Source organism: Scyliorhinus torazame, chromosome 4, assembly GCF_047496885.1.
Source record: "Scyliorhinus torazame isolate Kashiwa2021f chromosome 4, sScyTor2.1, whole genome shotgun sequence".
Taxonomy (NCBI): Eukaryota; Metazoa; Chordata; class Chondrichthyes; order Carcharhiniformes; family Scyliorhinidae; genus Scyliorhinus; species Scyliorhinus torazame.
Genome location: NC_092710.1, coordinates 36,628,738 through 36,656,351, shown reverse-complemented (window position 1 = coordinate 36,656,351; position 27,614 = coordinate 36,628,738). Strand labels below are relative to the sequence as shown.

General features: G+C 46.2%; 1 long non-coding RNA gene and 6 other non-coding genes across 7 annotated transcripts in view; 5 read left to right on the top strand and 2 right to left on the bottom strand.

The window, feature by feature from the left end:
• The window catches only part of LOC140411587 (uncharacterized), a 718,944-nt gene that overhangs the window by 247,946 nt on the left and 443,384 nt on the right, over positions 1-27,614 (top strand). The window lies entirely within an intron of this gene.
• On the bottom strand, positions 651-723 carry trnai-uau (transfer RNA isoleucine (anticodon UAU)). The gene has a single exon. It is a non-coding gene; the product is annotated as a tRNA-Ile (tRNA).
• On the top strand, positions 1,327-1,399 carry trnak-uuu (transfer RNA lysine (anticodon UUU)). Its single transcript has one exon. It is a non-coding gene; the product is annotated as a tRNA-Lys (tRNA).
• On the top strand, positions 2,781-2,853 carry trnak-uuu (transfer RNA lysine (anticodon UUU)). The gene has a single exon. It is a non-coding gene; the product is annotated as a tRNA-Lys (tRNA).
• On the bottom strand, positions 3,591-3,663 carry trnai-uau (transfer RNA isoleucine (anticodon UAU)). The gene has a single exon. It is a non-coding gene; the product is annotated as a tRNA-Ile (tRNA).
• trnak-uuu (transfer RNA lysine (anticodon UUU)) lies at positions 4,267-4,339 on the top strand. The gene has a single exon. It is a non-coding gene; the product is annotated as a tRNA-Lys (tRNA).
• On the top strand, positions 17,286-17,358 carry trnak-uuu (transfer RNA lysine (anticodon UUU)). The gene has a single exon. It is a non-coding gene; the product is annotated as a tRNA-Lys (tRNA).

The following is a 27,614-nucleotide window of genomic DNA, read 5'->3' as shown; positions in this document are numbered from 1 at the left end:
GCTACCCCTCAAACCCCTGTCTGTTCCAATCCCAGTTTCAGCCAAGGACCGTCGCCATTGCATTCCACGGGGTTCAAGGTTTCATTTATTCTCTTTAGTGTGAATAATACCATCATTACAAGGAGAAATCTCTGTTCATCGCTTTCAGATTGATCCCTGAAATATTTGCGTTATGCTGATTTATTTTCATTTTTTTGCTGATTTTGAGTTCTTAGGCGAGTTGAATCTGAATTCCGACATGATCAGGAATTGAATTTCATTCAGTCGCAATAAAGGATGCTCTTTGGATCTGTCCGTTGCTGCTGTACAGTTAAACCTCATTGTTATGTTCCAATAAATACCATCACATTTATATTTAAATACATTTCACTTTGTTTTCTGAATTCAAAGAAATTCTGCACTCTGTCCCCTGGGTTTCTGTGGCCATTTGCACCCGGTTTCCCTGGGTTTCTGTGGTTATGGCTCATCTTATTTCCCACTTTCTCTGTCTGTTCGCTTTGTCAAAGAGTCAACGGACTCGAAACGTTAGCTCTTTGCTCTCCCTACAGATACTGCCAGACCTGCTGAGATTTTCCAGCATTTTCTCTTTCGCGGTTGTATTTCTGTTCACATGGAAATTCAATTGGTCACAACTCGTCCAAAAGCAGCAATGGCTTCACTGGGGCTCGAACCCAGGACCTGCTGCGCATAAAGCAGACGTGATAACCACTACACCATGGAACCAGCTGTCAGCAGCTCCACTCCTTATATGACTGGAGTTTGTGATTGTTCCATCGCTCCGGAACCTTTGTCAAGCGTCTATTTGATGGGAATGGATCAGCTGTCAACACCTGACTTGCTGTATAACATGTTTGCGTGTCCCACAAAATCGCGTTCAGCTGATTGTGCCTAATTCTTTCTCTTTGAGTCAGGCAATTGTCGAAAAAGACTCAAAATGGAAGAGCGTTTCATGAAATGAAAATGAAATGAATATCGCTTATTGTCACAAGTAGGTTTCAATGGAGTTACTGTGAAAAGCCCCTAGTCACCACATTCCGGCGCCTGTTCGGGGAGGCCGATATGGCGCGGAAGTTGTGAGGCAAAGGGGAGGTTTCGCTTTTGTAAAGAACAGTTTTGAAGCAAGCGGGCTGGACGCAGCGAACCTTGAGTCAGGATGTTGAGTCATTGAGAGTCAGGAAGTGACTGTCCCAAAGCCAACTGGGAATAACCAGTCTCCAGGAAAGGGACTCGGTGGGCGGAGTATCGGAGTGAAGCGTCGAAGAGCAGCACAGCGAGAGGAGCAACAGCGAAGGGGGAATGCGGTCACTACAAGCGGCATTACTCACAGCCCGGATACCTCAGTCGGTAGAGCGTCAGACTTTTAATCTGAGCGTCCAGGGTTCAAGTCCCTGTTCGGGCGATCATTTTAAATCCCAATGATCGAGGCTGACCTGAACTCATCGAGTGAATACACTGGGAAAGAAGCCCATCGGCCCATTGTGCCTCTGCTACCCCTCAAACCCCTGTCTGTTCCAATCCCTGTTTCAGCCAAGGACCGTCGCCATTGCATTCCACGGGGTTCAAGGTTTCATTTATTCTCTTTTGTGTGAATAATACCATCATTACAAGGAGAAATCTCTGTTCATCGCTTTCAGATTGATCCCTGAAATATTTGCGTTATGCAGATTTATTTTCTTTTTTTTGCTGATTTTGAGCTTTTAGGCGAGTTGAATCTGAATTCCGACATGATCAGGAATTGAATTTCATTCAGTCCCAATAACGGATGCTCTTTGGATCTGTCCGTTGCTGCTGTACAGTTAAACCTCATTGTTATGTTCCAATAAATTCCATCACATTTATATTTAAATACATTTCACTTTGTTTTCTGAATTCAAAGACATTCTGCACTCTGTCCCCTGGGCTTCTGTGGCCATTCGCACCCGGTTTCCCTGGGTTTCTGTGGTTATGGCTCATCTTTTTTTCTCACTCCACAGAATAAATAATTCCCACTTTCTCTGTCTGTTCGCTTTGTCAAAGAGTCAACGGACTTGAAACGTTAGCTCTTTGCTCTCCCTACAGATACTGCCAGACCTGCTGAGATTTCCCAGCATTTTCTCTTTCGCGGTTGTATTTCTGTTCCATCGCTCCGGAACCTTTGTAAAGCGTCTATTTGATGGGAATGGATTAGCTGTCAACACCTGACTTGCTGTATAACATGTCTGCGTACGCCACAAAATCGCGTTCAGCTGATTGTGCCTAATTCTTTCTCTTTGAGTCAGGCAATTCTCGAAAAAGACTCAAAATGAAAGAGCGTTTAATGAAATGAATATCGCTTATTGTCACAAGTAGGTTTCAATGAAGTTACTGTGAAAAGCCCCTAGTCACCACATTCAGGCGCCTGTTCGGGGAGGCCGATACGGTGCGGAGGTTGTGAGGCAAAGGGGAGGTTTCGCTTTTGTAAAGAACAGTTTTGAAGCAAGCGGGCTGGACGCAGCGAACCTTGAGTCAGGATGTTGAGTCATTGAGAGTCAGGAAGTGACTGTCCCAAACCCAACTGGGAATAACCAGTCTCCAGGAAAGGGACTCGGTGGGCGGAGTATCGGAGTGAAGCGTCGAAGAGCAGCACAGCTCTGAACTCGCCCTGAATCCAGAGGCGGAGCTGCTGATATGCCGTCTGGATTCAGAGAGTGGCGCAGGGCAAAAGAAGCAGCTGTTTGTTCTGGAGGAGAGGCACAGCAGAAGCAGAGGAAAGAGGGCAACAGAAAAGGGGAATGCGGTCACTACAGGCCGCATCAGTCGTAGCCCGGGTAGCTCAGTCGATAGAGCATCAGACTTTTAATCTGAGGGTCCAGGGTTCAAGTCCCTGTTCGGGCGATCATTTTAAATCCCGATGATCGACGCTGACCTGAACTCATCGAGTGAATACACTGGGAAAGAAGCCCATCGGCCCATTGTGCCTCTGCTACCCCTCAAACCCCTGTCTGTTCCAATCCCAGTTTCAGCCAAGGACCGTCGCCATTGCATTCCACGGGGTTCAAGGTTTCATTTATTCTCTTTAGTGTGAATAATACCATCATTACAAGGAGAAATCTCTGTTCATCGCTTTCAGATTGATCCCTGAAATATTTGCGTTATGCTGATTTATTTTCATTTTTTTGCTGATTTTGAGTTCTTAGGCGAGTTGAATCTGAATTCCGACATGATCAGGAATTGAATTTCATTCAGTCCCAATAAAGGATGCTCTTTGGATCTGTCCGTTGCTGCTGTACAGTTAAACCTCATTGTTATGTTCCAATAAATACCATCACATTTATATTTAAATACATTTCACTTTGTTTTCTGAATTCAAAGAAATTCTGCACTCTGTCCCCTGGGTTTCTGTGGCCATTTGCACCCGGTTTCCCTGGGTTTCTGTGGTTATGGCTCATCTTATTTCCCACTTTCTCTGTCTGTTCGCTTTGTCAAAGAGTCAACGGACTCGAAACGTTAGCTCTTTGCTCTCCCTACAGATACTGCCAGACCTGCTGAGATTTTCCAGCATTTTCTCTTTCGCGGTTGTATTTCTGTTCACATGGAAATTCAATTGGTCACAACTCGTCCAAAAGCAGCAATGGCTTCACTGGGGCTCGAACCCAGGACCTGCTGCGCATAAAGCAGACGTGATAACCACTACACCATGGAACCAGCTGTCAGCAGCTCCACTCCTTATATGACTGGAGTTTGTGATTGTTCCATCGCTCCGGAACCTTTGTCAAGCGTCTATTTGATGGGAATGGATCAGCTGTCAACACCTGACTTGCTGTATAACATGTTTGCGTGTCCCACAAAATCGCGTTCAGCTGATTGTGCCTAATTCTTTCTCTTTGAGTCAGGCAATTGTCGAAAAAGACTCAAAATGGAAGAGCGTTTCAGGAAATGAAAATGAAATGAATATCGCTTATTGTCACAAGTAGGTTTCAATGAAGTTACTGTGAAAAGCCCCTAGTCACCACATTCCGGCGCCTGTTCGGGGAGGCCGATATGGCACGGAGGTTGTGAGGCAAAGGGGAGGTTTCGCTTTTGTAAAGAACAGTTTTGAAGCAAGCGGGCTGGACGCAGCGAACCTTGAGTCAGGATGTTGAGTCATTGAGAGTCAGGAAGTGACTGTCCCAAACCCAACTGGGAATAACCAGTCTCCAGGAAAGGGACTCGGTGGGCGGAGTATCGGAGTGAAGCGTCGAAGAGCAGCACAGCGAGAGGAACAGCAGCGAAGGGGGAATGCGGTCACTACAAGCGGCATTGCTCACAGCCCGGATAGCTCAGTCGGTAGAGCATCAGACTTTTAATCTGAGGGTCCAGGGTTCAAGTCCCTGTTCGGGCGATCATTTTAAATCCCAATGAGCGACGCTGACCTGAACTCATCGAGTGAATACACTGGGAAAGAAGCCCATCGGCCCATTGTGCCTCTGCTACCCCTCAAACCCCTGTCTGTTCCAATCCCTGTTTCAGCCAAGGACCGTCGCCATTGCATTCCACGGGGTTCAAGGTTTCATTTATTCTCTTTTGTGTGAATAATACCATCATTACAAGGAGAAATCTCTGTTCATCGCTTTCAGATTGATCCCTGAAATATTTGCGTTATGCAGATTTATTTTCTTTTTTTTGCTGATTTTGAGCTCTTAGGCGAGTTGAATCTGAATTCCGACATGATCAGGAATTGAATTTCATTCAGTCCCAATAACGGATGCTCTTTGGATCTGTCCGTTGCTGCTGTACAGTTAAACCTCATTGTTATGTTCCAATAAATTCCATCACATTTATATTTAAATACATTTCACTTTGTTTTCTGAATTCAAAGACATTCTGCACTCTGTCCCCTGGGCTTCTGTTGCCATTCGCACCCGGTTTCCCTGGGTTTCTGTGGTTATGGCTCATCTTTTTTTCTCACTCCACAGAATAAATAATTCCCACTTTCTCTGTCTGTTCGCTTTGTCAAAGAGTCAACGGACTTGAAACGTTAGCTCTTTGCTCTCCCTACAGATACTGCCAGACCTGAGATTTCCCAGCATTTTCTCTTTCGCGGTTGTATTTCTGTTCCATCGCTCCGGAACCTTTGTAAAGCGTCTATTTGATGGAAATGGATTAGCTGTCAACACCTGACTTGCTGTATAACATGTCTGCGTATGCCACAAAATCGCGTTCAGCTGATTGTGCCTAATTCTTTCTCTTTGAGTCAGGCAATTCTCGAAAAAGACTCAAAATGAAACTTGTGACAATGAAGATTATTATTATTCTCATTGTCGCAATGTTGCAAAAAGTCAACTTTAAATCGGATCAACAAAATGTATACCAAAGCTCCACCCTCTCCATAACTGTCAGTATGCGACGTTATAATACACCGAGTAAAGCCCGGGGGCCGCTCGCACACACGTCTGCTCGGGTACAAACACTTACCAGGAACACCGATAGCGGCAAGGGTAATGTTGTATATTTTCAGAATTGTGTCGGTCGGAAAATGCATTTTCTGCATGAAATGATCTATCCCTTTGTACCAGAGAAAATGTCTGTGTTGAACACTGATTATATACTTTCCCATGTCGGATCATTTATACACCGTGGAATCCCGCGGGGGGGAGTAGAATGTTGCAACATTTATTTTCTGTTTGGAGAAACCGAAATGACATCATAGAACATAGAACATTACAGCGCAGTGCAGGCCCTTCGGCCCTCGATGTTGCGCCGACCTGTGAAACCACTCTAAAGCCCATCTACACTATTCCCTTATCGTCCATATGTCTATCCAATGACCATTTGAATGCCCTTAGTGTTGGTGAGTCCACTACTGTTGCAGGCAGGGCATTCCACGCCCTTACTACTCTCTGAGTAAAGAAACTACCTCTGACATCTGTCTTATATCTATCTCCCCTCAATTTAAAGCTATGTCCCCTCGTGTTAGACATCACCATCCGAGGAAAAAGGCTCTCACTGTCCACCCTATCCAATCCTCTGATCATATTGTGTGCCTCAATTAAGTCACCTCTTAACCTTCTTCTCTCTAACGAAAACAGCCAAATTAGGGTAAATCATATCGTGTCTGTTTTGTGACATAATCTATTTATCTCAAAACCTGTCTTGGAAAGCAACAACGATTGGATCATTTCAATCGCTGCCAGTTTCTATTCAAAATCGGAAGCTATATCCTCCGGGTAATGAGATGGTTCTATAAAACGCCACCATTCCAACACGCAGACCTCCATATTGTTTCAGGGACATCCTTCACTAGACTATAGAACATAACCTCAAGCTCACGCACCACGCTTCGTGAACATAGCATTTTACGGAAATGCCAGAGACTAACAAAATAATCCCATGCGGCCGCTCGTCAAGACCAGCACATCACGGCCGCCAAACCAGAGTAATTTATCATATCCCCACAACGCAGCGCGTTTGCGCACGCCCATAGCATCCAGAACATCAAACATTTAAAGCCGGAGGACGGTGGATTTCTGGGGTGCACTGTCTGAAATGGTGGAAGAGGAAGAATTATGCTTCGCGTGTTCAGGTAGACTTGTGGTCCTGCATGCCAAGAGCTGGAACCGTGGAAGTAGGCTGAGTAGAACCTCCTCTGCCAGTGAAAAGATGTTGGGGGTAAATGGGTTCCTTATGTGTCTTGGCCTTCCGGTGCTGATTGTTGTTCCCGACCAAGTGCTACAAAGTGGCACATTCCAGACCCAAGGGCAATATGCTTAGGGTCGTTCTAAAGCATGGCCGCAGAGTCACAATGGGAAGCCTGGCTTGCTCCGACCTTGAACCCAAAATACACCTTGTGACGGGAATCGTGTACACTCTCTCTAACCGTATGGCCCACATTGAATTGACGCATTTAACCATATGTATCACAATTGTATTCAAGCACCTTAAAGTGCAACACAATCTATGTGGGCAAATTAGGTGTCAATGCATTTCCTGTAATGAACAGTTTGATATTTCTTAAGTTCCATTTTGGTACAAGAACAACTCAGATTGCAACGTAATCTATGTAGAAAACATGAATGTCATTGGACTTTGGGCAATGACATTTGAATGTGTTTTTCGAGTTTTGTGAATAAGCATATAATTTGTCACACTGGATCAATTAATAAAACAGCCCTTAAAATAGTCCATGTGCCTGTATTCCTCACGTTTGTCTTAGAAATTGGCAGGGAGCAAACATTGTGCAGGAAGAGGATTCAGATTTCGAATGGTGGGAGCAGAAAGCGAAAAGGTTCTTGTTGATCATTGCCGTGGGTCATTCCCCAGATGTGCCTTAATGCGTGTAAAATTATTTGGTTGGAGGAGGTGAAAGAAACATGGAGAGTCTGATAATGCTTCCTCCAATGAATGTATTAAGCCGCTCACAAATACCATGGACAGAAAGGTTATGCACTCTTTAACGGAAAATCCAATTTGTCCTGAGCCATCTGTAGTGCCAAGTTTCATTCAGGTATCATCTCCTCCATTTACGGATCTCCGATTGACCCCGATCCAGCAGAGCAAGAGTTAACAGTTTTGTCTATGCTTCCAAACACCTCAATAGTCTGGCTTCCCCATTTATCCTTCAAAACTTTCCCAACCCCTACAATCTTCATTTATCATGAAATGCCTTCAATCCCTTTAACCCCCTATCATTCTACCATTCTCAATCACTGAAACTGCACCCACCGAGGTAACATCCTCAAATCCCTACAACCCTCAATATCGGTTAAACACACCCACGCGCTTATTGTCTCTCAATCTCTGGAAATCTATCCAGTCCTACTACTATTGCATAGTCTGCAACGTTTTAAACCCTCAACCGCCACCCAGCCCAGGGGGAGAGGGATTGGGGGTGATGAATTGTGAATCATAGAATCAGAACATTTGCAGCGCAGGGGAATGTCATGCGGACCATCATGTCAGCACCGGCTCCAGAATGAGCCATTCAACCAGTCATGTCTCTCTACCTTCGCCCATAATGATTTGATTAATTCATACTTTCTCTTGGTCCCTCTCCCCAATACTGATAGCAAGTATTCACTTCCATATCCCCCACCCACGTTACCCCTGCCTTATTCAGGACTCCTTCATTCAACACTGACCGGTCCCCTTTGAGAAATTACTACTTTCCCCATCTAAATGGAGATAAATCTCAACGTGATTCAGTGCAGAGGGATCTGGGTGTCCTCGTGCACGATTCTCAGAACAGTATGTACAGCAGGTAATCATGAGGCAAATGGAATTATGGAACTTATAGCTCATGGGATGGAATACAAAGTAGGGACGTGGTACTGGAAAATGTACAATGCGTTGATGAAACAGCATCTGGAGAAATGTGTAAAGTTTTGGCATCCCTTATTTGAGTAGGGGTGTAATTGCTTCAGAGGGGCTGGTGAGAGGAGACTCACTGGACTCTAGAGGTAAGGAGTTTGTCTTGTGAAGTAAGATTGAGCAGTTGAGGCCTATACTCTGTTGAGATTAGAGGAATGAGAGGTGGTCTAACGGAGATATATAAGATGATGAAATGAATTGATAAAGTCGAGTGGAGTGGATGCTTCCCCTTGTGGGATAATCCAGAATGAGGGGTCATTGTTTTAGGATAAGTGGTTCACTAACCCAGAGTGCAGTGCATGCCGGGACTTTGAGTAAATTCAAGGAGGATATATGTTCTATTTGGTAATGGGTTGCGGGGTAATGGAGAATGGGCAGGTGTTAAGGCAGAGCGGAGATCAGCCACCATGGTATCGAATGGCAGAGTGTGTTCGAAGATTTGAAAAGTCTCTTGTTGGAACGAGCTCTTGTGAAATTATGGTGTGGAGAATCCGGCGTTGGATTGGGGGTGGGCACAGCAAGAAGTTTTACAACACCATGTTATAGTCCAACAGGTTTGTTTCCAATCACGAGCTTTCGGAGCGCAGATCCTTCATCAGGCGAATGAAGAGGTGGGTTCCACAAACAGATATATGGGCAAATTCAATGATGCAAGATGATACTTCGAATGCGAGTCTTTGCAGGTAATTAAGTTTTTACAGGTCTAGACGGTGGGTCTGGGGCGAGGCATAATCACAGGTTAAAGAGGTGTGAATTGTCTGAAGCCAGTGCTGTTGGTAGGATTTCGGAAGCTCAGGCCAGATAGTAGGGGGTGAATGTAATGAGACATGACTCAAAGCTCCCCGTTGGGGCCGTACTCTTGCGCACAGCAGAACTCGGCTATCAGTTTCTGCTCGGCGTTGTCACGTATCCTAAAGGAAGTCATGGAGAGCGCATACCCGAAGATCAGAGGCTGAATGTCCTTGACTGCTGAAATGTTCCACGGTTGGAAGGGAACATTCTTGCCTTGCAATTCTTGCTTAATGTCCAGTCGTCCGTTGTCGCAGCGTATGCTTGGTCTCGCCAATGTAGCACGCCTGGGAACATCATTTCCAGCACCGTGTGATGCAGAGGACATTGGCCGAGTCATAAAAGTATGTACCGCATACCTTGATGGATGGTAATGGAGGTAACAATTTCGATGATCTGGCAGGTATTACAGAGATTGCCATGGCAGGGTTCTGTGGCGTTGTGGTCGCTGTACTCCTGAAGGCTGGGGAGTTTGCTTCAAACAATGGTCTGTTTGAGGTTGTGCGGTTGTTTGAAGGCAAGGGGTTGCGGGGATGGCCTTGGCAAAATGTTCATCTTCGGCGATGACGTGTTGAAGGCTGTGAAGAAGTATGTCGAAGTTTCTCCGCTCCGGGGACGAACTGGACGACGAATGGTGCTCTGTCGGTTGTGTCCCGTGTTTGTCTTCTGTCGAGATCGCTGCGGTTTTTTGCTGTGGCACGTTGGAACTGTGGATCGATGAGTTGAGCGCCATATCCCATTCTTACAAGGTCGTCTTTCGGTGTTTGTAGATGCCGGTTTTGTTCCTCCTCGCCTGAGCAGATCCTGTGTACACGGAGGACTTGTCCATAGGGGATAGCTTCTTTGATGTGGTTCGGGTGGAAGTTGTAGAAGTGGAGCATCGTGAGGTTATCCGTGGGCTTGCGGTAAAGCGAAGTGCTGAGGCCACCGTCCTTGATGGAGGTTAGTGTATCCAAGAAGGCTACCAATTCTGGAGAGTAGTCCATGGTTAGTCTGGTGGTGGCATGGAACGTATTGATGTCATTCGGAGGGCAACTAAAAACATATCTGTGATCAATCGCCTTCCAACTGATGGTATGTGTCTCTGCTGTGGAAAGGCGTTGCTGCTTTCCGAATACGGTTGCCCATTGTTAGGTTCGCGTGTCAATGGTTGGGGTTTACAGCACTGCTTCTTTTCACCGGTCCAAAGATGAGCATCAAAATAGCAGAGGGCAGGTAATTGGCGAGTGGCAATGAGATAATTCTGAACATATTTTCTTCCCTACATGGAAAGGGCTTGCTGAACGCCGGTTTGCTCAGCACGGGGAAGGTGGGAGCACAGTGGTATTGTCTCTTGCTAGACAACTAATCCAGAGACCCAGGTTCATACTGTGAGGATCTGAGTTCCAATCGCAAGACTATAAATGGGATTTGAGTTCAGTTGACAAACCGGAATGTATTTATTAAAAAATCACTTCCTTTGAGGAAGGAACTCTGCCGTCCATACCTGACCTGGCCAACATGTCACTCCAAATCGACAGAGATGTGGTTGGCTCCTTCATCGCCTCAGAAATGGATGAGGAAACCATTCAGTTCAAGGACAATCAACGATGTGCAGTAAATGTTTAGTCAGCTATCGTCACCGATATCCCATGCTTGCAATCAAAATTGGTCAAATGGTCATAAAGATTTGGATTATTTAGTACAAATGTGGGCACTTTACAAGTCATATCTCGATAAGTGGACAGGTAATCGTGGATAATTTGACAGTGACTATAAATTGATAGGAATCCGGGTATATGGGAAAGACAGGAATCGCAGGACATCATGATGTTCCTTTGGAGAGCTGCGGATGAGTCCAAATGGTTTCTTTTAGCGCCCTAATTATAATTTGATTCTGTAAATAGTTGAAAACTTCTCAGCGAAAGTAAAAAATAGTTTCCCTTGTTACGGATCCCAACTGCACGCAGCCAAGATTATTAGTAAGCACGTAGACTCTGAATGGCTGTTTCAAATAAAGGGGTAAGTCCATTAATGCAACCGTCACTTCTCCTCTGGTTTCCTTAATTATATTAAAAGCGGCTGCCCACAGGACTCAATAAAGTATTGATAGGCTACAGATCTCACTACCTCTGCCAGTAGGAGCGTGTGTGCAACAAAATGTATATTTTACTGAGTGTGATAACTCTCTTTGACGGTAAGAGATAATAAAAAAACATGTTGTTCAGATTGCTTTTCTATTCTTGTCTTTCATTTTAACACAGTACGAAGTCTTACAACACCAGGTTAAAGTCCAACATGTTTGTTTCGATGTCACTAGCTTTCGGGGACTGCTCCTTCCTCAGGTGAATGAAGAGGTATGTTCCAGAAACATATATATAGACAGATTCAAAGATGCCAGACAATGCTTGGAATGCGACCATTAGCAGGTGATTAAATCTTTACAGATCCAGAGATGTGGTAACCCCAGGTTAAAGATGTGTGAATTGTGTCAAGCCAGGACAGCTGGTAGGGTTTCGCAGGCCAGATGGTGGGGGATGAATGTAGTGCGACATGAATCTCAGGTCTCGGTTGAGGCCGCACTCATGTGGGAACTTGGCTATAAGTTTCTGCTCGGCGATTCCTCGTTGTCGCGCGTCCTGAAGGCCGCCATAAAGTGCTCTCTTTGAGTAAGGCAATTCTCGAAAAAGACTCAAAATGAACAAAGAACAAAGAACAAAGAAATGTACAGCACAGGAACAGGCCCTTCGGCCCTCCAAGCCCGTGCCGACCATACTGCCCGACTAAACTACAATCTTCTACACTTCCTGGGTCCGTATCCTTCTATTCCCATCCTATTCATATATTTGTCAAGATGCCCCTTAAATGTCCCTATCGTCCCTGCCTGCACTACCTCCTCCGGTAGTGAGTTCCAGGCACCCACTACCCTCTGCGTAAAAAACTTGCCTCGTACATCTACTCTAAACTTTGCCCCTCTCACCTTAAACCTATGCCCCCTAGTAATTGACCCCTCTACCCTGGGGAAAAGCCTCTGACTATCCACTCTGTCTATGCCCCTCATAATTTTGTATACCTCTATCAGGTCGCCCCTCAACCTCCTTCGTTCCAGTGAGAACAAACCGAGTTTATTCAATCGCTCCTCATAGCTTATGCCCTCCATACCAGGCAACATTCTGGTAAATCTCTTCTGCACCCTCTCTAAAGCCTCCACATCCTTCTGGTAGTGTGGCGACCAGAATTGAACACTATACTCCAAGTGTGGCTTAACTAAGGTTCTATACAGCTGCAACATGACTTGCCAATTCTTATACTCAATGCCCCGGCCAATGAAGGCAAGCATGCCGTATGCCTTCTTGACTACCTTCTCCACCTGTGTAGCCCCTTTCAGTGATCTGTGGACCTGTACTCCTAGATCTCTTTGACTTTCAATACTCTTGAGGGTTCTACCATTCACTGTATATTCCCTACCTGCATTAGCCCTTCCAAAATGCATTACCTCACATTTGTCCAGGTTAAACTCCATCTGCCATCTCTCCGCCCAAGTCTCCAGACAATCTAAATCCTGCTGTATCCTCAGACAGTCCTCATCGCTATCCGCAATTCCACCAACCTTTGTGTCGTCTGCAAACTTACTAATCAGACCAGTTACATTTTCCTCCAAATCATTTATATATACTACAAAGAGCAAAGGTCCCAGCACTGATCCCTGTGGAACACCACTGGTCACAGCCCTCCAATTAGAAAAGCATCCCTCCATTGCTACCCTCTGCCTTCTATGGCCTAGCCAGTTCTGTATCCACCTTGCCAGTTCACCCCTGATCCCGTGTGACTTCACCTTTTGTACTAGTCTACCATGAGGGACCTTGTCAAAGGCCTTACTGAAGTCCATATAGACAACATCTACTGCCCTACCTGCATCAATCATCTTAGTGACCTCCTCGAAAAACTCTATCAAGTTAGTGAGACACGACCTCCCCTTCACAAAACCGTGCTGCCTCTCACTAATACGTCCATTTGCTTCCAAATGGGAGTAGATCCTGTCTCGAAGAATTCTCTCCAGTAATTTCCCTACCACTGAAGTAAGGCTCACCGGCCTGTAGTTCCCGGGATTATCCCTGCCACCCTTCTTAAACAGAGGAACAACATTGGCTATTCTCCAGTCCTCCGGGACATCCCCTGAAGACAGCGAGGATCCAAAGATTTCTGTCAAGGCCTCAGCAATTTCCTCTCCAGCCTCCTTCAGTATTCTGGGGTAGATCCCATCCGGCCCTGGGGACTTATCTACCTTAATATTTTTTAAGACACCCAACACCTCGTCTTTTTGGATCACAATGTGACCCAGGCTATCTACACCCCCTTCTCCAGACTCAACATCTACCAATTCCTTCTCTTTGGTGAATACTGATGCAAAGTATTCATTTAGTACCTCGCCCATTTCCTCTGGCTCCACACATAGATTCCCTTGCCTATCCTTCAGTGGGCCAACCCTTTCCCTGGCTACCCTCTTGCTTTTTATGTAAGTGTAAAAAGCCTTGGGATTTTCCTTAACCCTATTTGCCAATGATTTTTCATGACCCCTTCTAGCCCTCCTGACTCCCTGCTTAAGTTCCTTCCTACTTTCCTTATATGCCACACAGGCTTCGTCTGTTCCCAGCCTTTTAGCCCTGACAAATGCCTCCTTTTTCTTTTTGACGAGGCCTACAATATCATTCGTCATCCAAGGTTCCCGAAAATTGCCGTATTTGTCTTTCTTCCTCACAGGAACATGCCTGTCCTGTATTCCTATCAACTGACACTTGAAAGCCTCCCACATGTCAGATGTTGATTTGCCCTCAAACATCCGCCCCCAATCTATGCTCTTCAGTTCCCGCCTAATATTGTTATAATTAGCCTTCCCCCAATTTAGCACATTCATCCTCGGACCACTCTTATCCTTGTCCACCAGTACTTTAAAACTTACTGAATTGTGGTCACTGTTACCGAAATGCTCCCCTACTGAAACATCTACCACCTGGCCGGGCTCATTCCCCAATACCAGGTCCAGTACCGCCTCTTCCCTAGTTGGACTGTTTACATATTGTTTTAAGAAGCCCTCCTGGATGCTCCTTACAAACTCTGCCCCGTCTAAGCCCCTGGCACTAAGTGAGTCCCAGTCAATATTGGGGAAGTTGAAGTCTCCCATCACCACAACCCTGTTGTTTTTACTCTTTTCCAAAATCTGTCTACCTATCTGCTCCTCTATCTCCCGCTGGCTGTTGGGAGGCCTGTAGTATACCCCCAACATTGTGACTGCACCCTTCTTATTCCTGATCTCTACCCATATAGCCTCACTGCCCTCGGAGGTGTCCTCTCGCAGTATAGCTGTGATATTCTCCCGAACAAGTAGCGCAACTCCGCCTCCCCTTTTACCTCCCCCTCTATCCCGCCTGAAACATCTAAATCCTGGAACGTTTAGCTGCCAATCCTGCCCTTCCCTCAACCAGGTCTCTGTAATGGCAACAACATCATAGTTCCAAGTAGCAATCCAAGCTCTAAGTTCATCTGCCTTACCCGTAATGCTCCTTGCATTAAAACATATGCACTTCAGGCCACCAGACCCGCTGTGTTCAGCAACTTCTCCCAGTCTGCTCTGCCTCAGAGCCACACTGTCCATATTCCCTAGTTCTCCCTCAACGCTCTCACCTTCTGACCTATTGCTCCCGTGCCCACCCCCCTGCCATACTAGTTTAAACCCTCCCGTGTTTAATGAAATGAAAATGAAATGAACATTGCTTATTATCACGAGTGGGCTTCAATTAAGTTACTGTGAAGCCCCTTCGTCGCCACATTCCGGCGCCTGTTCGGGGAGGCCGGTACGGCGCGGAAGTTGTTCGGCAAAGGGGAGGTTTCGCTTTTGTAAAGAACAGTTTTGAAGCAAGCGTGCTGGACGCAGCGGAACTTGAGTCAGAACGTTGAGTCATTGAGAGTCAGGAAGTGACTGTCCCAAACCCAACTGGCAATAACCAGTCTTCAGGAAAGGGACTCGGTGGGCGGAGTATTGGAGTGAAGCGCCAAAGAGCAGCACAGCTCTGAACTCGCCCTGAATCCAGAGGCGGAGCTGCTGATATGCTGTCCGGATTCAGAGAGAGGCGCACGGCAAAGGAAGCAGCTGTTTGTTCTGGAGGAGAGGCACAGCAGAAGAAGAGGAAAGAGGGGCAACAGCGGAGCGAGGGGAGCAACAGCGCAGGGGGAATGCGGTCACTACAGGCAACATTGCTCACAGCCGGATAGCTTAGTCGGTAGAGCATCAGACTTTTAATCTGAGGGTCCAGGGTTCAGGTACCTATTCAGGCCATCATTTTAGATCCCAATTATCGATGCTGACGTGAACCCATCGAGTGAATCCACTGGGAAAGAAGTGCGTCGTCCCATTGTGGCTCTGCTACCCCTCAAACCCCTGTCTGTTCCAATCCCAGTTTCCAGCCAAGGCCCGTCGTCTTTGCATTCCACGGGGTTCAATGTTTCATCTATTCTCCTTTGTGTGAATAATACCATCATTACAAGGAGACATCTCTGCCCATCGCTTTCAGATTGATCCCTCAAATATTTGCATTATGCTGATCTTTATCATTTTTTTTGCTGATTTTGAGCTTTTAGGGGAGTTGAATCTGAATTCCGACATGATCAGATATTGGATTTCATCCAGTCCCAATAAAGGATGCTCTTTGGATCTGTCCGTTGCTGCTGTTCAGTTAAACCTCATTGTTATGTTCCAATAAATTCCATCCCATTTATATGTAAATACATTTCACTTTGTTTTCTTAATTCAAAGCCATTCTGCACTCTGTTCCCTTGGTTTCTGTGGCCATTAGCACCCGGTTTCCCTGGGTTTCTGTGGCTATGGCTCATCTTTCTTTCTCACTCCACAGTATAAATATTTCCCACTTTCTCTGTCTGCTAGCTTTGTCAAAGAGTCATCGGACTCAAAACGGTAGCTCTTTGCTCTTCCTGCAGATGCTGCCAGACCTGCTGAGATTTTCCAGCATTTTCTCTTTCGTGTCTGTATTTCTGTTCACATGGAAATTCAATGGCAACTTGTCCAAAAGCAGCAATGGTTCCACTGGGGCTCGAACCGAGGACCTGCTGCGTGTAAATCAGACGTGCAGAGCACTACAGCATGGAACCAGCTGGTAACAGCAGTATTCCTTTTTTGACTGGAGGTTCCATCGCTCCGGAACCTTTGTAAAGCGTCTATTTGATGGGAATGGATCAGCTGTCAACACCTGACTTGCTGTATAACATGTTTGCCTGTCCCATAAAGTCGCGTTCAGCTGATTGTGACCAATTTTTTCTCTTTGAGTCAGGCAATTCTCGAAAAAGACTCTAAATGAAAGAGCGTTTAATGAAATGAAAATCACTTAGTGTCGCAAGTAGGGCTGCACGGTAGCATAGTGGTTAGCACAATTGCTTCACAACGCCAGGGTCCCACGTTCGATTCCCGGCTTGGGTCGCAGTCTGTGCGGAGTCTGCACGTTCTCCCCGTGTGTGCGTGGGTTTCCTCCGGGGACTCTGGTTTCCTCCCACAGTCGAAAGATGTGCGGGTTAGGTGGATTAGCCATGCTAAATTGCTCTGAGTATTGGACTGGGTTATGGGGATAGGGTGGGGGTATGGCCTTGGGTGGGGTGCACTTTCCAAGAGCCGGTGCTGACTCGATGGGCCAAATGGCCTCCTTCTGCACTGTAAATTCTATGAACAATAGGCTTCAATGAAGTTACTGTGAAAAGCCCAGAGTCACCACAATCCGGCGCCTGTTCAGGGAGGACGGTACGGCGCGGAAGTTGTGAGGCAAAGGGGAGGTTTCGCTTTTGTAAAGAACAGTTTTGAAGCAAGCGTGCTGGACGCAGCGAACCTTGAGTCAGAATGTTGAGTCATTGAGAGTCAGGAAGTGACTGTCCCAAACCCAACTGTGAATAACCAGTCTCCAGGAAAGGGACTCGGTGGGCAAAGAATCAAACTGAGGCGCCGAAGAGCAGCACAGCTCTGAACTCGCCCTGAATCCAGAGGCGGAGCTGCTAATATGCCGTCTGGATTCAGAGAGTGGCGCAGGGCAAAGGAAGCAGCTGTTTGTTCTGGAGGAGAGGCACAGCATAAGAAGAGGAAAGAGGGGCAACAGCGGAACGAGAGGAGCAACAGCGAAGGGGGAATGCGGTCACTACAGGCGGCATCACTTACAGCCCGCATAGCTCATTCGGTAGAGCGTCAGACTTTTAATCTGAGGGTCCAGGGTTCAAGTCCCTGTTCGGGCGATCATTTTAGATCCCAATGATCGATGCTGACGAGAACCCATCGAATGAATCCACTGGGAAAGAATCCCATCGGCCCATTGTGCCCCTGCTACCCCTCAAATCCGTGTCTGTTCCAATCCCAGTTTCCAGCCAAGGTCCATCGCCTTTGCATTCCACGGGTTTCAAGGTTTCATCCATTCTCTTTTGTGTGAATAATACCATCATTACAAGGAGAAATCTCTGCCCATCGCTTTCAGATTGATCCCTGAAATATTTGCGTTATGCTGATTTATTATCATTTTTTTGCTGATTTTGAGCTTTTAGGCGAGTTGAATCTGATTTCCGACATGATCAGAAATTGAATTTCATCCAGTCCCAATAAAGGATGCTCTTTGGATCTGTCCGTTGCTGCTGTTCAGTTAAACCTCATGGTTATGTTCCAATAAATTCCATCACATTTATATTTAAATACATTTCACTTTGTTTTCTTAATTCAAAGCCAATCTGCACTCTGTCCCCTGGGTTTCTGTGGCCATTAGCACCCGGTTTCCCTGGGTTTCTGTGGTTATGGCTCATCTTTCTTTCTCACTCCACGTATAAATATTTCCCACTTTCTCTGTCTGTTAGCTTTGACAAAGAATCATCGGACTCGAAAAGTGAGCTCTTTGCTCTCTCCTACAGATGCTGCCAGACCTGCTGAGATTTTCGAGCATTTTCTATTTCGTGGTTGTATTTCTGTTCACATGGAAATTCAATTGGTCACAACTTGTCCAAAAGGGTCCACTGGGGCTCGAACCCAGGATCTGCTGCGTGCAAAGCAAACGTGATCACCACTACCCCACGGAACCAGCTAGCAGCAGTCATACTCCTTATATGACTGGAGTTTGTGATTGTTCCATCGCTCCGGAACCTTGGTCAAGCGTGTCTTTGATGGGAATGAATCAGCTGTCAACACCTGACTTGCTGTATAATATGTTTGCGTGTCCCACAAAGTCGCGTTCAGCTCATTGTGCCCAAATTTTCTCTTTGAGTCAGGCAATTCTCGAAAAAGACTCAAAATGAAAGAGCGTTTAATGAAATGTAAATCGCTTATTGTCACGAGTAGGCTTAAATTAAGTTACTGTGAAAAGCCGCTAGTCGCCACATTCCGGCGCCTGTTCGCGGAGGCCGGTACGGTGTGGAAGTTGTTAGGCAAAGGGGAGGTTTCGCTTTTGTAAAGAACCGTTTTGAAGCAAGCGTGCTGGACGCAGCGAACCTTGAGTCAGAGTGTTGAGTCATTGAGAGTCAGGAAGTGACTGTCCCAAACCCAACTGGGAATAACCAGTCTCCAGAAAAGGGACTCGGTGGGCGGAGTATCGGAGTGAAGCGCCAAAGAGCAGCACAGCTCTGAACTCGCCCTGAATCCAGAGGCGGAGCTGCTGATATGTCGTCAGAGAGTGGCGCAGGGCAAAGGAAGCAGCTGTTTGTTCTGGAGGAGAGGCACAGCATCAGCAGAGGAAAGAGGAGCAACAGCGAAGGGAGAGGGGCAATAGCGGAGCAAGAGGAGCAACAGTGAAGGGGTAAATGGTCACTACAGACGACATCGCTCAAAGCCCAGATAGCTCAGACGGGAGGGCATCAGACTTTTAATCTGAGGGTCCAGGGTTTAAGTGCTGGTTTGGGCGATCATTTTAAATCCCAATGATCGATGCTGATCTGAACTCATCGAGTGACTCCACTGGGAAAGAAGCCCATCGGCTCATTGTGCCTCTGCTACCCCTCAAACTCCTGTCTGTTCCAATCCCAGTTTCCAGCCAAATTCCTTCGCCTTTGCATTCCACGGGTTTCAAGGTTTCATCTATTCTCTTTTGTGTGAATAATACCATCATTACAAGGAGAAATCTCTGCTCATCGCTTTCTGATTGATCCCTGAAATATTTGCGATATGCTGATATATAATCATTTTTTTGCTGATTTTGAGCTTTTAGGCGAGATGAATCCTAATTCCGACATGATCAGAAATTGAATTTCATCCAGTCCCAATAAAGGATGCTCTTTGAATCTGTCCGTTGCAGCTGTTCAGTTAAACCTCATTGTTATGTTCCAATAAATTCCATCACATTTATATTTAAATACATTTCACTTTGTTTTCTTAATTCAAAGCCAATCTGCACTCTGTCTCCTGGGTTTCTGTGGCAATTAGCACCCGGTTTCCCTGGGTTTCTGTGGCTATGGCTCATCTTTCTTTCCCACTCCACATTATAAATATTTCCCACTTTCTCTGTCTGTTAGCTTTGACAAAGAGTCATCGGACTCGAAACGTTAGCTCTTTACTCTCCCGACAGATGCTGCCAGACTTGCTGAGATTTTCCAGCATTTTCTCTTTCGTGGTTGTATTTCTGTTCACATGGAAATTCAATCGGTCACAACTTGTCCAAAAGCAGCAATGCCTCCACTAAAACTCGAACCCTGGACCTGCTGCGTATAAAGCAGACGTGATAACCACTATACCATGGAACCAGCTGCACTCCTTATATGACCGGAGTTTGTGATTGTTCCATCGCTCCGGAACCTTTGTAAAGCGTCTCTTTGATGGGAATGGATCAGCTGTCAACACCTGACTTGCTGTATTACATGTTTGCGTGTCCCACAAAGTCGCGTTCAGCTGATTGTGCCCAATTTTTTCTCTTTGAGTCAGGCAATTCTCGAAAATGTCTCAAAATGAAAGAGCGTTTAATGAAATGAAAATGAAATGAAAATCGTTCATTGTCACAAGTAGGCTTCAATTAAGTTTCTGTGAAAAGCCCCGAGTCACCACATTCCTGCGCCTGTTCGAGGAGGCCGGTACGGCGTGGATGTTGTTCGGCAAAGGGGAGGTTTCGCTTTTGTAAAGAACAGATTTGAAGCATGCGTGCTGGACGCAGCGAACCTTGAGTCAGAATGTTGAGTCATTGAGAGTCAGGAAGTGGCTGTCCCAAACCAACTGGGAATAACCAGTCTCCAGGAAAGGGACTCGGTAGGCCGAGTATCGGAGTGAATCGTCGAAGAGCAGCACAGCTCTGAACTCGCCCTGAATCCAGAGGCGGAGCTGCTGATATGCTGTCCGGATTCAGAGAGTGGCGCAGGGCAAAGGAGGCAGCTGTTTGTTCTACAGGAGAGGCACAGCATAAGCAGAGGAAATAGGGGCAACAGCGGAGCGAGAGGAGCAAAAGCGAAGGGGGAATGCGGTCACTACAGGCAACATCACTCACAGCCCGGATAGCTCAGTCGGTGGAGTTTCAGACTTTTAATCTGAGGGTCCCAGGTTCAAGTCCCTGTTCGGGCGATCATTTTTAATCCCAATGATCGACGCTGACCTGAACTCATCGAGAGAATCCACTGGGAAAGAAGCCCATCGGCCCATTATGAATCTGCTACCCCTCAAACCCCTGTCTGTTCCAATCCCAGTTTCCAGCCAAGGGCCGTCGCCTTTGCATTCCACGGGGTTCAAGGTTTCATTTATTCTCTTTTGTGTGAATAATACCATCATTACAAGGAGAAATCTCTGCCCATCGCTTTAAGATTGATCCCTGAAATATTTGCGTTATACTGATTTATTATCATTTTTTTGCTGATTTTGAGCTTTTAGGCGAGTTGAATCTGAATTCTGACATAATTGCTAATTTGCAAGTGCAGTTGGGGAGGGTTTAAACTAATGTGGCAGGGTAATGGGAACCGATGTAGGAAGTCAGTGGGGACGGAAACAAAAGGCAGGAAGGGAGAGTGTGCAAAGCATGCCCAGAGAAAGCAGGGCAGAGAGCTGGGAAAGTCTACATTAAACTGCATTTCTTTCAATGCAAGGGGCCTGACGGGGAAAGCGGATGAACTCAGGGCATGGATGGGCACATGGGACTGTGATATTATAGCTATGACTGAAACATGGCTAAGGGAGGGGCAGGACTGGCAGCTCAATGTTCCGGGGTATAGATGCTATAGAAAGGATAGAGCAGGAGGTAAGAGAGGAGGGGGAGTCGCGTTTTTGATTAGGGAGAACATCACGGCAGTACTTAGAGGGGATATATCCGAGGGTTCGCCAACTGAGTCTATATGGGTGGAACTTAAAAATAAGAAGGGAGAGATCACCTTGATAGGACTGTACTACAGGCTCCCAAATAGTCAGCGGGAAATTGAGGAGCAAATATGTAAAGAGATTACAGATAGCTGCAAGAAAAATAGGGTGGTAATAGTAGGGGACTTAAACTCTCCCAACATTGACTGGGACAGCCATAGCATTAGAGGCTTGGATGGAGGGAAATTTGTTGAGTGTATTCAGGAGGAATTTCTCATTCAGTATGTGGATGGACCGACTAGAGAGGGTGCAAAACTTGACCTCGTCTTGGAAATAAGGAAGGGCAAGTGACATAAGTGTTAGTGAGGGATCACTTTGGGACAAGTGACCATAACTCCATTAGTTTTAAGATAGCTATGGAGAATGATAGCTCTGACCCAAGAGTTAAAATTCTTAATTGGGGCAAGGCCAATTTTGATGGTATCAGACAGGAACTTTCAGAGGTAAATTGGGAGAGACTTTTGGCAGGCAAAGTGACGGCTAGTAAATGGGAGGTTTTTAAAAATGTGTTAACCAGTGTTCAGGGTAAGCACATTCCCACTAGAGTGAAGGGCAAGGCTGGTAGAAGTAGGGAACCCTGGATGACTCGAGATATTGAGACTCTGGTCAAAAAAAAGAAGGAGGCATATGACGTACATAAACAACTGGGATCAAGTGGATCCCTTGAAGAGTATAGAGATTGTCGAAATAGAGTTAAGTGGGAAATCAGGAGGGCAAAAAGGGGACATGAACTTGCTTTGGCATGTAATGCAAAGGAGAATCCAAAGAGCTTCTACAGATACATAAAGGGAAAAAGAGTAACTAGGGACAGAGTAGCGCCTCTTAAGGATCAACAAGGGCATCTATGTGCAGAGCCTCAAGAGTTGGGTGAGATCCTGAATGAATATTTCTCATTGGTATTCACGGTGGAGAAAAGCATGGATGTTAGGAAACTAAGGGAAATAAATAGTGATGTCTTGAGAAGTGTGCACATTACAGAGGAGGAGGTGCTGGAAGTCTTAAAGCGCATCAAGGTAGATAAATCCCCTTTAGATATCGTTCTTTTACATTTCTGTGTCATAAATGTGTCCAACGTCTCCTAATCAATAGCGAACTCCTGCAGATGACAATTCACGTCGCTGTGAACTGTGTTTTAAGACTCATTCATTGCAATATTTCAGGCGAATCTGCTCCAGGCAGCCTTGCAAACAGCCACGGTACCGTATCACATCAGCCTACCTTGAAATTGCGGCATTGAATAGATCAGCAGCGCTGTGCAGGAATTACTAACCCTCTTGCCAGTAATTTGGCTCAAATGCTGCCACCTTCAACAAACCGATTGCTTAACATGCAGTCGTTTCCTGGCTACGCCAAATACTTCGAAATAATGATTCGAAATGTCTTTTTCAAAAAGCTGCACTACCCACTTATAATGTGGTGCTAATTACACTGATGTGGAGATGTGCTCACTGGGGTGAGCACAGTAAGAAGTCTTACAACACCAGGTTAAAGTCCAACAGGTTTGTTCCGATGTCACTAGATTCCGGAGCGCTGCTCCTTCCTCAGGTAATTTCGCCTGGTGAAACACGTCTGGAACGATCAAAATACCTTACGGCGAGAAGTATACTTGTTTGCTAATCTATTGAGAGGCGACGCATGATCTCCCGGTTAATGTCCTTAACTTGTAAACCCCCGAACCATTTACCCAAATTTAAAATTCAGCTGGCTCATCATCATTTCGTGCTGAAGCAGCAGCCCTCCATTCGGACTAATGTGAGCGCCTGTCCTGCAATTGCAAATAATTTGCATGATGTTGAGATGCTGGCGCTGGATACAGAAAGATGTGTGACAGCAACAAGAAGTGTTACAGCAACAGGTTTATTTGAAATCACAAGCTTTGGCAGCGCCGTCCCTTCATCAGTTTGAGTGATGAAGGACCACTTTACCTGATGAAGGCACAGCGCTGCCAAAGTTTACGATTTCAAGTCAACCTGTTGGACTTTAATATCGTGGTGTGAGACTTCTTACTGAATGATCCGCATGCACTTTATTGCGGCACGGTTACATTTCGACTGAATTTTGAATTCACAGGGTCAGCTGCTTTTACTCTTTCAATGAAGAAAGCCGCCCAAAGGCTTTTGCGGACAAGTACTGGAAATGTGAGCCGTAGCACATCCCGTGCTAGAATAATAATAATCTTTACTGTCACACGTAGGCGTACATTAACACTGCCTATATTTCAAATTTCCTTTGAATTTCGGCGGGAGCGGTGCGCAGGGGCCTTCTGGGAGGTGAGTAGTCACTTTAAAAACCCTTACCTTTGCAGGAGCAGCCCTTTGAATTTCGGTGGGAGCGGTGCGCAGGGGCCTTCTGGGAGGTGAGTAGTGACTTTAAAAACCCTTTCCTGGTCCCGCGTCTGTTCTTCGTTTCTGTTTTATTTTTTTATATATATAAGGCGGGAACCGGAAGTTCGACCCGCGGACTTCTGGGAACCCCCCCCCCCCCCCACCCAACCAATAAATTCTGGTGGAGAGGAAACCCGAGACACTACACGTGTAGTGTCTCCCACCCACCCTCCTCCTCTAACCTAATAATAAAACCCATTGGTGTGAGGTAAGTACCATATTTTATTATTAACACTAAGAAGGTAAGTAAGTGATTTTTACTCATTTTTACTTTTATACCTTTTTCAAATTGTGTGTGTGTGTGTCGGGGGGGAAACTGAAGTGACATCACAGAAAAGCTGTGGCCTGAGTGGCTGGTTGGGATTCTACACTAAATTTAAAAAAAAATTGAGCATTGGTAACTAATTAACCATAATTACTTAACTATAATTTAGAGGTATATCTAAGCCAGAGATCGGAGAGTACTATATTTAGCTTGCGCATTTCTAATAGAAATATAGTGCCAGGAAACAGATAGTTAACAGTAACTTTGAAATTTAAAAAAAAAAAAAATGTTTTAATAAAAAATTTTTAATTTTAATTTTAATTAATTGACGCAATGTCAGTTAGAGGGGTGCTGTGCTCTGACTGTGAGATGTGGCAGGTCCGGGAGGCTTCCAGCGTCCCGGATGGCTTCATCTGCAGAAAGTGCACCCAACTGGAGCTCCTCACAGACCGCATGGTTCGGTTGGAGCAGCAATTGGATGCACTTAGGAGCATGCAGGTGGTGGAAAGCGTCATAGATCGCAGTTATGTAAATGTGGTCATACCCAAGGTGCAGGCAGAGAAATGGGTGACCACCAGAAAGGGCAGGCAGTCAGTGCAGGAATCCCCTGTGGTTGTCCCCCTCTCGAACAGATATACCCCTTTGGATACTATCGGGGGGGGATAGCCTATCAGGGGAAAACAGCAGCAGCCAGAGCAGTGGCACCACGGCTGGCTCTGATGTTCAGAAGGGAGGGTCAAAGCGCAGAAGAGTAATAGTAATAGGGGATTCTATAGTCATGGGCACAGATAGGCGCTTCTGTGGACGTGAAAGAGACTCCAGGATGGTATGTTGCCTCCCTGGTGCCAGGGTCCAGGATGTCTCCGAACGGGTAGAGGGCATCCTGAAGGGGGAGGGCAAACAGGCAGAGGTCGTTGTACATATTGGTACTAACGACATAGGCAGGAGGGGGCATGAGGTCCTGCAGCAGGAGTTCAGGGAGCTAGGTAGAAAGTTAAAAGACAGGACCTCGAGGGTTGTAATCTCGGGATTACTCCCTGTACCACGTGCCAGTGAGGCTAGAAATAGGAAGATAGAGCAGATAAACACGTGGCTAAACAGCTGGTGTAGGAGGGAGGGTTCCCATTATCTGGACCACTGGGAGCTCTTCCGGGGCAGGTGTGACCTGTATAAGAAGGACGGGTTGCATCTAAACCGGAGAGGCATAAATATCCTGGCCTCGAGGTTTGCTAGTGTCATACGGGAGGGTTTAAACTAGTATGGCAGGGGGGTGGGCACAGGAGCAATAGGTCAGAAGGTGAGAGCATTGAGGGAGAACTAGGGAATAGGGACAGTGTGGCTCTGAGGCAGAGCAGACAGGGAGAAGTTGCTGAACACAGCGGGTCTGGTGGCCTGAAGTGCATATGTTTTAATGCAAGAAGTATTACGGGTAAAGCAGATTAATTTAGAGCTTGGATTAGTACTTGGAACTATGATGTTGTTGCCATTACAGAGACCTGGTGTTGAGGGAAGGGCAGGATTGGCAGCTAAACGTTCCAGGATTTAGATGTTTCAGGCGGGATAGAGGGGGATGTAAAAGGGGAGGCAGAGTTGCGCTACTGGTTCGGGAGAATATCACAGCTGTACTGCGAGAGGACACCTCAGAGGGCAGTGAGGCTATATGGTAGAGATCAGGAATAAGAAGGGTGCAGTCACAATGTTGGGGGTATACTACAGGCCTCCCAACAGCCAGCGGGAGATAGAGGAGCAGATAGGTAGACAGATTTTGGAAAAGAGTAAAAACAACAGGGTTGTGGTGATGGGAGACTTCAACTTCCCCAATATTGACTGGGACTCACTTAGTACCAGGGGCTATGACGGGGCGGAGTTTGTAAGGAGCATCCAGGAGGGCTTCTTAAAACAATATGAAGACAGTCCAACTAGGGAAGGGGCGGTACTGGACCTGGTATTGGGGAATGAGCCCGGCCAGGTGGTAGATGTTTCAGTAGGGGAGCATTTCGTTAACAGTGACCACAATTCAGTAAGTTTTATATTACTGGTGGACAAGGATAAGAGTGGTCATAGGATGAACGTGCTAAATTGGGGGAAGGTTAATTATAACAATATTAGGCGGGAACTGAAGAACATAGATTGGGGGCGGATGTTTGAGGGCAAACCAACATCTGACATGTGGGAGGCTTTCAAGTGGCAGTTGAAAGGAATACAGGACCGGCATGTTCCTGTGAGGAAGAAGGATAACTACGGCAATTTTCGGGAATCTTGGATGACGAGAGATGTTGTAGGCCTCGTCAAAAAGTAAAAGGAGGCATTTGTCAGGGCTAAAAGGCTGGGAACAGACGAAGCCTGCGTGGAATATAAGGAAAGTAGGAAGGAACTTAAGCAAGGAGTCAGGAGGGCTAGAAGGGGTCACGAAAAGTCATTGGCAAATAGGGTTAAGGAAAATCCCAAGTCTTTTTACACGTACATAAAAAGCAAGAGGGTAGCCAGGGAAAGGGTTGGCCCACTGAAGGATAGGCAAGGGAATCTATGTGTGGAGCCAGAGGAAATGGGCGAGGTACTAAATGAATACTTTGCATCAGTATTCACCAAAGAGAAGGAATTGGTAGATGTTGAGTCTGGAGAAGGGGATGTAGATAGCCTGGGTCACATTGTGATCCAAAAAGACGAGGTGTTGGGTGTCTTAAAAAATATTTAGGTAGATAAGTCCCCAGGGCCTGATGGGATCTACCCCAGAATACTGAAGGAGGCTGGAGAGGAAATTGCTGAGGCCTTGACAGAAATCTTTGGATCCTCGCTGTCTTCAGGGGATGTCCTGGAGGACTGGAGAATAGCCAATGTTGTTCCTCTGTTTAAGAAGGGTAGCAAGGATAATCCCGGGAACTACAGGCCGGTGAGCCTTACTTCAGTGGTAGGGAAATTACTGGAGAGAATTCTTCGAGACAGGATCTACTCCCATTTGGAAGCAAATGGACGTATTAGTGAGAGGCAGCACGGTTTTGTGAAGGGGAGGTCGTGTCTCACTAACTTGATAGAGTTTTTCGAGGAGGTCACTAAGATGATTGATGCAGGTAGGGCAGTGGATGTTGTCTATATGGACTTCCGTAAGGCCTTTGACAAGGTCCCTCATGGTAGACTAGTACAAAAGGTGAAGTCACACGGGATCAGGGGTGAGCTGGCAAGGTGAATACAGAACTGGCCAGGCCATAGAAGGCAGAGAGAAGCAATGGAAGGATGCTTTTCTCATTGGAGGGCTGTGACCTGTGGTGTTCCACAGGGATCAGTGCTGGGACCTTTGCTCTTTGCAGTATATATAAATGATTTGGAGGAAAATGTAACTGGTCTGATTAGTAAGTTTGCAGACAACACAAAGGTTGGTAGAATTGCGGATAGCGATGAGGACTGTCGGAGGATACAGCAGGATTTAGATTGTTTGGAGACTTGGGCGGAGAGATGGCAGATGGAGTTTAATCCGGACAAATGTGAGGTAATGCATTTTGGAAGGTCTAATGCAGGTAGGGAATATACAGTGAATGGTAGAACC